We start from the raw sequence: 7,321 nt of genomic DNA, 5'->3' as shown, positions 1-7,321 counted from the left end.
TTGAATTATGATTGTGTATGAAATGTGCTATATAAATAAACTTGCCTTGCCTTGCCTACTATAAGGTGTTTTGTGCTGCATATTATGTTATTTAGTGAATATTTATTTTATTATGTTAGTGTCAGTTGTGTTACCCTGATGGTGTCTTTGTATGATGTGCACAGTCTACTGGCGGCCAGGTTCTATGTGCAGTGAAATTATTTATTATGTTGTTTCTTGTACCACTTGTCTTATTATGGTGAACATAAGGTAGAAATAAAAAACATACTTAGGTAGTTTAATTAGCTTGGTATGTTAACATTATATAACTTAATAAAATATAAATGTATAGGTTGTAAGACCTAAGAAAAAAAAAATCATACCTAGGGGTACAACAGCTTGTCACGGCAGAACCCTCAAAGGACACCTTTGTATCTTCTTTATGCTTAAAGGGTGAATATTAGTTCATTAGAGTAGTAATATGGACCCTTGAGGTAGCTATAGGGACTTTTGCACTTCAGGAACCTTTTCATAGTACCAGAACTAATTGTGGGACTATCCACTTTTGGGCATTTTTGCACCACAGGAACTATGTTCGATTTTTGTACCGGACTGCCTTTTTAGAGAACCAAATTAGCTTCTATTCCGGAGTAGGGTCTAACCATAGACTGTCCTTGGCAGTTGTTTTTTGGAACTAACGTGGACCCTTTAGGTACAAAGTGTTGCCTTTGAAGGTACTGCCCCGACAAGCAGTTGTACCCCTTGTGGACCAATATAACATCCTGTTATAATAAAAACTTTGTCATTATATTGTTAATTTATAGTAGTCACAACTTTTTTTGTAGCATCACATCACTTGTTCAACAATGAATCGTCTTCAGTGAATGGGTGCTGTCATAATGAGAGTTCACACAGCTAATAAAACCTTTTCAATAATCCACAAGCAATCCATACGACTTTAATGCATCAATTAATGTCTTGTGGAGTGAAAAGCCACATATCACACATACATATTACAAAAAGAAAATTCATCATGAAAACATTTTTGAACTTGCTATAGCTTCTGTCTAAAGTAGGGGCTCTTTATCTTTTAATATTTCTCCAGTGGAAAATAAATTGTCTAATTTGAAACAGGAAAGAAATATGCAATAAACATAACTGATAAATCCACAGCAGTTCACATTTTGACAGTGGTGTATGTATAAAGTAACTGAAAGTCATACTCAAGTAAAAAAAAAAAATATTTGGTAGAAGTTGAAGTCACCGTTTAGTGAGTAAAAATATTGAATTAATTATTAAAGTATCTGATATACTTAAAGGGTTAGTTCACCCAAATAGCAAAATTATGTCATTAATAACTTGGAACATGTTGTTCCAAATCCATAAGCCCTCCGTTTATCTTTGAAACACAGTTTTATACAGAGAGCTCTCAGTCCCTCCGTTGAAACATCATCAAAGTAGTCCATGTGACATCAGAGGGTCAGTTAGAATTTTTTGAAGCATTGAAAATACATTTTGGTCCAAAAATAGGAAAAACTACGACTTTATTCAGCATTGTCTTCTCTTCCGTGTCTGTTGTGTGTCACTCACCTGCATTGTGAGAGAGAGTTCAAAACAAAGCAGTTTTAACAGCTCTGATGTCACATGGACTACTTTGATGATGTTTTTCTTACCTTTCTGGACATGGACAGTAAACTGTTCACCATCTTCAATGGAGGGACTGAGAGCTCTCGGACTAAATCTAAAATATCTTAAACTGTGTTCCGAAGATAAACGGAGGTCTTATGGGTTTGGAACAACATGAGGGTTAAATAATGACATAATTTTGCTATTCGGGGGAACTAACCCTTTAAACATACTTAAGTATTGAAAGTAAAAGTACAAAAGTGTGTGTGTGTGTGTGTGTGTTCATAAACAGCTTGAGTAGTGAGATTGTGTTCAGTTCTAATTATTTCTTCCATTTCGTATTTTTGGGTAAGAATAAGAAGCACCTCATTCAGTACTTTCATTCCAACATAAGATAACATTTCTGGAATATGCATCTGAAATAGCATGTAGCCAGTAGTTTATGTATCTCAGAGGGGACATGGATTCATTTAAACTGCAGTTAGAGATGCATAAATAGGCTTAATGATTTGTTTTTAACATAAAATTTTGACTACTGATATTTGAAATAATTTAAAACATGAAAAAATTTTAAAAATAAAATTGAAATGTGAAATAAAAACCGCCAATAGGTGACAGCAAGTGAATGTTAATGAGTGAGTCATTGAGATTCAACCGATTTATTCAAACGGCTGATTCATTCACAAACAAAGTATTTGACTGTGTTAATGAGTGAATCACTGAATCATTTATTCAACCGATTCTTCAAAAAGCTGATTCATTCAATAAGTAAACATTTACTCCATTGCTCGGAGATGCAAAACAGTGCTGTGAACTTTGTTTGAAACTATTTTCGTTAGCAAAATTTAGAAAAAAAAAAACAACAACATTGTGTCTTAAATGTAAGTCACTTATTGCTTTACTGAACTTGTATAAAATGATTATTAAATGGGATTATGCATCTGCAGAAAAAAATTTACTCTTTGTGTGATATAGATTAAGTTAACTAGGCCTACATTATATAAATATAAAAAGAATACAGAAGAATTATTGCTGTCTACAATTTAGAATGCCTGGAATATTTAGTTTTAATAGCCTAAGTTAATGTGTGCGCGTGCACTCTGTGTATGATTTGGTGATATAGACTAACATTACTTGATAACATCAGATTGCACATCATTACAATGACACTTACTATATCATTGCAGACGATGTTGTATTTTGCACACCCCAGCCTTGACTTAGTTAAAGGGATTGTTCACTTTGAAATTAAATATTGGTACAGTATTGGTACCTGTATGTTTTAGCTTACCTCAAAGGCATCCAAGATGTAGGTGTCTTTGTTTCCGCAATAGTTTCAATTTTGATATTTTAGGTCACACTTCTTGTCTGTGACTCATATAATGGAGGTCTAATGGTCACCACCTCAAAAAGCATGCACAGAGAAGTCCAAATTAAACAAATCCCCATCGTAAGTACACATTGTTGGTCTAAGACACGAAACGAGCGTTTTGTGTGAGAAAACAAACAGTGTTTATGTAGTTCTTACCACTTATACACAACCATGTCCAAGTGATGTGAGTGCTCGCGTGCTTCCTGGTGTGTGACGTGTGTGTGCGTTCTGGCTTAGTCTGAGCAAGCGCTGGAAAGCACCAGAAGTGATGTCTCGCATGTGTACGTCACTCATTGTCTACTGTTTACCACACGATACCATTCTGCACTGTCTGAAATATAATGCAGTAATTGTAATTAATTGGTTTATAATGCACCCTATAATCGTTGCCATAGTAATAAAAATACAACACATTACTCACTCTATAGACAGCATGCCATTGAGTCCCTCTGGCTTTGGACATTGCCTCCGGTTTATACGTGGTAAACTAAACACAATGTGCAAAATGCTGCGGCTAAACAGCGAAGAAAACTCAGGATCTTCAGTCAGGCAGGTGTGTGATACGATATTGTCAATGTCCTCGTCGTCGTCTTGTAGTTGTGGCATTGCTATGTTCCATTTGTGACAACATATGCTCTCCACTTCTGTTGGCATCTCACAACACTTGAGATCTCTGTCTCTCTGAGGCTTGTAGACGTGCTGCTGCAGCAGATACTTCTTCCAGCGCTCTGAGTTCTTGATCTGTGTAACTTTATTCTGGTTAAAATAAATATGGTTGTGAAAAAAATTCCACGTTGTCTGTTGATATATTGAAATCGTCTTCCATTGCAATATCCTGTACGTTTAAATATATTTAGATCTTCACAGTGAAAGGTAACACCTCCGAAATCTCTGTGTAAACAATGAGTGACGTACATGTGCAAGAGCCCGCGCAAACAACAGGAAGCATGCGCGCCCTCAGATCACTTGGACGTGTTTGTATATAAGAGGTAAAAATGATATAAATACTGTTCGTTTTCTCACTAACTACTCGTTTCGTGTCTTTGGTCATCAGTGTGTACTTACGATGGGGAATTGTTTAATTTGGACTTCTCTGTGATTGCTCTTTGAGGTGGTGACCATAGACCTGCATTATATGAGTGACAGACAAGAACGGTTTGACCTAAAAATATCAAAATTGACACTACTGCGGAAACAAAGACACTTACATCTTGGATGTCCTTAAGGTAAGCTAAAACATACCATAATTTAATTTCAAAGTAAACTATCCCTTTAAATCATCCGCGGTTGTGTGCGACGCATACTTGTTTGAGTGTTTTCAGGAGTCTAACTTGCAAACGTCAGACCACTGATTCGTCAAACCTGCTTTCCTGCAGTCTGTGTTCTTCTGACTGTTTTGTAGTAACGAATATACTTACAGGAAATGTATTGGAGTAAAAGTAAACATTTTAATTAGGAAATGTAGTGGAGTAAAAGTAAAAGTTGCCTGAAATATAAAAACTGAAGTAAAGTACAGATACTCGCAAAAAAAAAAAAAAAAAATACTTAAGTACTGTAAAACACAAAGTTTTACACTTCACAAGATGTTAAATGATGGGCTGGAGCTAAATCAATTCTTTGTGAATTATTGTGATTTTTTGTGTTTTCATTAGCTGTTCGAACTCTCATTCTGACTGCGCTCATTCACTGCAGAAGATCCATTGGTCCATTGGCAGTGATGCAATAAATACATTTCTCAAAATCTCTTATGATGAAGAAACAAACAACATCTACATCTTGGATGACCTGAGGGTGAGTAATTCTTTAGCAATTTTCTTTTTTTTTTTTTTTTTTTTTTGAGTGAACTATACCTTTAAATCAAGTGAAAAAAGTGTGGACACCTCGGTGCTCAATATCAGCTTGAGAGACCCTTTCTATTCAGCTTAACAGTAGCAGCAGTGACCCTTTAAACGTTGTTGCAGATTGCCTTAAGATCATCACACTTCACTGTTCTGAGAGACCACGGGGAAAATGCAATCATACTCTGGACAGAGGGGGCCAGCCGACTTCAACTAACCACAGATGAAAAGATGTTTATTACGCATTTCTGCACCAAATGTAACAGCTTGGCCTGAGCATCATTATATACCCTGTATTGATTTCCAATAGCCAGCACATGTGACTGTTGCCTCTGGGGCCTTGGTCACCAACTGAATTGGGAGCTTGCAGTCCTTTGTCACTGAATCAGATTATTGATGAGAGAAGTGGGTCCTCTGGCTATAGTGTTTCATATAACCTTTACCTAACCCTCCTCTGCTTGTCCGACAACAGTTCGGCCGCCTGTGAAAAACTGCCAGTCCTTGCGGGTGTCCACTATTTCTGAGAACCTTGCAGAAACTAAGCAGAGCTAATTTTATTGTTAAGAGGTCACAGTGTGAATATACATGACTCTTTGGTTAACATAAGGTTTGCTGCAGGGCTCAATCTGCCATGGTTACCTGATATAGTGTTTCCATAATTATTCAAACAGCGCTGTGCATCTCATTTAGCTTGAACTCAGGTGAACTATTCGATACGGTGATCCCGCTGACCCCTCTGTAATCACTACATTCTGTTTGCCTCTGTTGATTAAAGCCTTTTACAACATTCACAGAAGGCCTGTATGCACCCAGAATAATGACACAAACAGGACCATAAACAAGACCATTTTCAAGCCTGAGTCTTTGTGTTACAGTCCCTTTTGTCAATATTAATTATATATTAATAGAAAATGTTTTTTACCCTCTCTCAATGGTTAATATCTTCGCCTGCAACCTTGAATCTGACTTTCTTTTGTAATAAAACTTTTATTCCTCCTTGTATCCTCCATTTGGATCAGTTTGCCCATGCTTGTAATTGAAACCCCAATGTTAGCTGTTTTCAATCTCATTTGATCAATACAAGACTGGTTATTAATGCATCACCTTTGTGGAAGCATTACAGCTGTGTATACAATATATTTTCTGTTTCATAATATATATGTTATGTGGTTACTAAATAGTCATACATATAAAAGATCACCTTGATGAACACTGGGGTCCAAAGAATGTAGACCTTAATCAGAGTAGTGCATATTTCATTCATGGCAGAGTTAATATGAGGCTGTGAAGGATGGAAGTACAGTGTGTTCAATAGATTAGTAGTTTAACGGCATGTCAATTGTTCAGCTGACAAAACAACTTTCTAAAAAACTTTCAATATCTCCATAAAACTGTTTTGGAAATTGTGAGTTGTGAAAATTACATGCAATCTAGGAGTTTCATCCAGTGCATGGCAATGACATTTATAAGACTGTATATTGGAACCCCCAAAATACATTTTTCAATATTATATTTAGTTTTCTATGAAAAGTCATACTTTGATGGTGAGTAAATTACATTTATTTTAGTGATATTTTAGTATTGTTTATATTACCGCATTCAATTGTATTAGCTTTCATTTTTATATTTTCAGTTTTCATTAGTAATTTACGGAAGTTATAAGTGGCCATGCAATATATATTTTTTTCCTTCTTGTTTTCTCGTTATAACGACTTAATTTTTTCTTTATCTCGATATAATGATAGTTGTTTTCTCATTATAACGACTTAATTTTCTCGTTATCTCAACAAAACGAAAGTTGTTTTCTCGTTACAACGACTTAATTTTCTCTAAGAAGTTACAAGTCTGTGCCAGCAGGTGGTACTATAGACCTGTATATAACTGATAGTGTGTTGTACACTATTCACTTTACTGTACGCGGACCTTCCTCGTGATCGCCATAATTTGTGCAGACTTGTTCATTACTGACATTTAATTAATTCTTAAATGTTAATTGAATCAAAATTATTATTTTGTGTATTATGTCCTTGCTAGATGCATGAGTTTCATGTGAACACATGAACGCTCTTTTCAAACAGAAGCTTGTAACACACATGATATCTGTCACAGCATATAATGACTACTAAAAATGACAAATTATATATAATTTTATTTCAAATAAAGGGAAAATTAAAAGTGAGTTCCTCTTCGGGAACTCGAGCTGCGTCGAGCGCTTTAGTTCCCCAAAAGCACTCGATGCAGCGTCTCGTTCCCGAAGAGGAACTAGGGTTACATACGTAACCTAGGGACGTTTTATCCAAGCAGCTATAAAATATCTTAGAATAGTTCTGCATCCTTCTGAAGGCGCTCAGCCTGTGTTTGCGGTGTTGCCATTTAAACATGTTAATTACAAAAACAAAACGTTTAGTGTACTGTCTCTGGAAAAATCAACAGTGATTGATCAGCCTTTATTTATGTATTGTAGACGTTATTACCTAGGCGAAAATTTACTGAAATATAGGCTATA

The sequence above is a fragment of the Carassius gibelio genome, chromosome A2, assembly GCF_023724105.1.
Source record: "Carassius gibelio isolate Cgi1373 ecotype wild population from Czech Republic chromosome A2, carGib1.2-hapl.c, whole genome shotgun sequence".
Classification (NCBI taxonomy): domain Eukaryota; kingdom Metazoa; phylum Chordata; class Actinopteri; order Cypriniformes; family Cyprinidae; genus Carassius; species Carassius gibelio.
The sequence above is the reverse complement of the archived record's forward strand: the minus strand, read 5'-3'. Positions refer to the sequence as shown.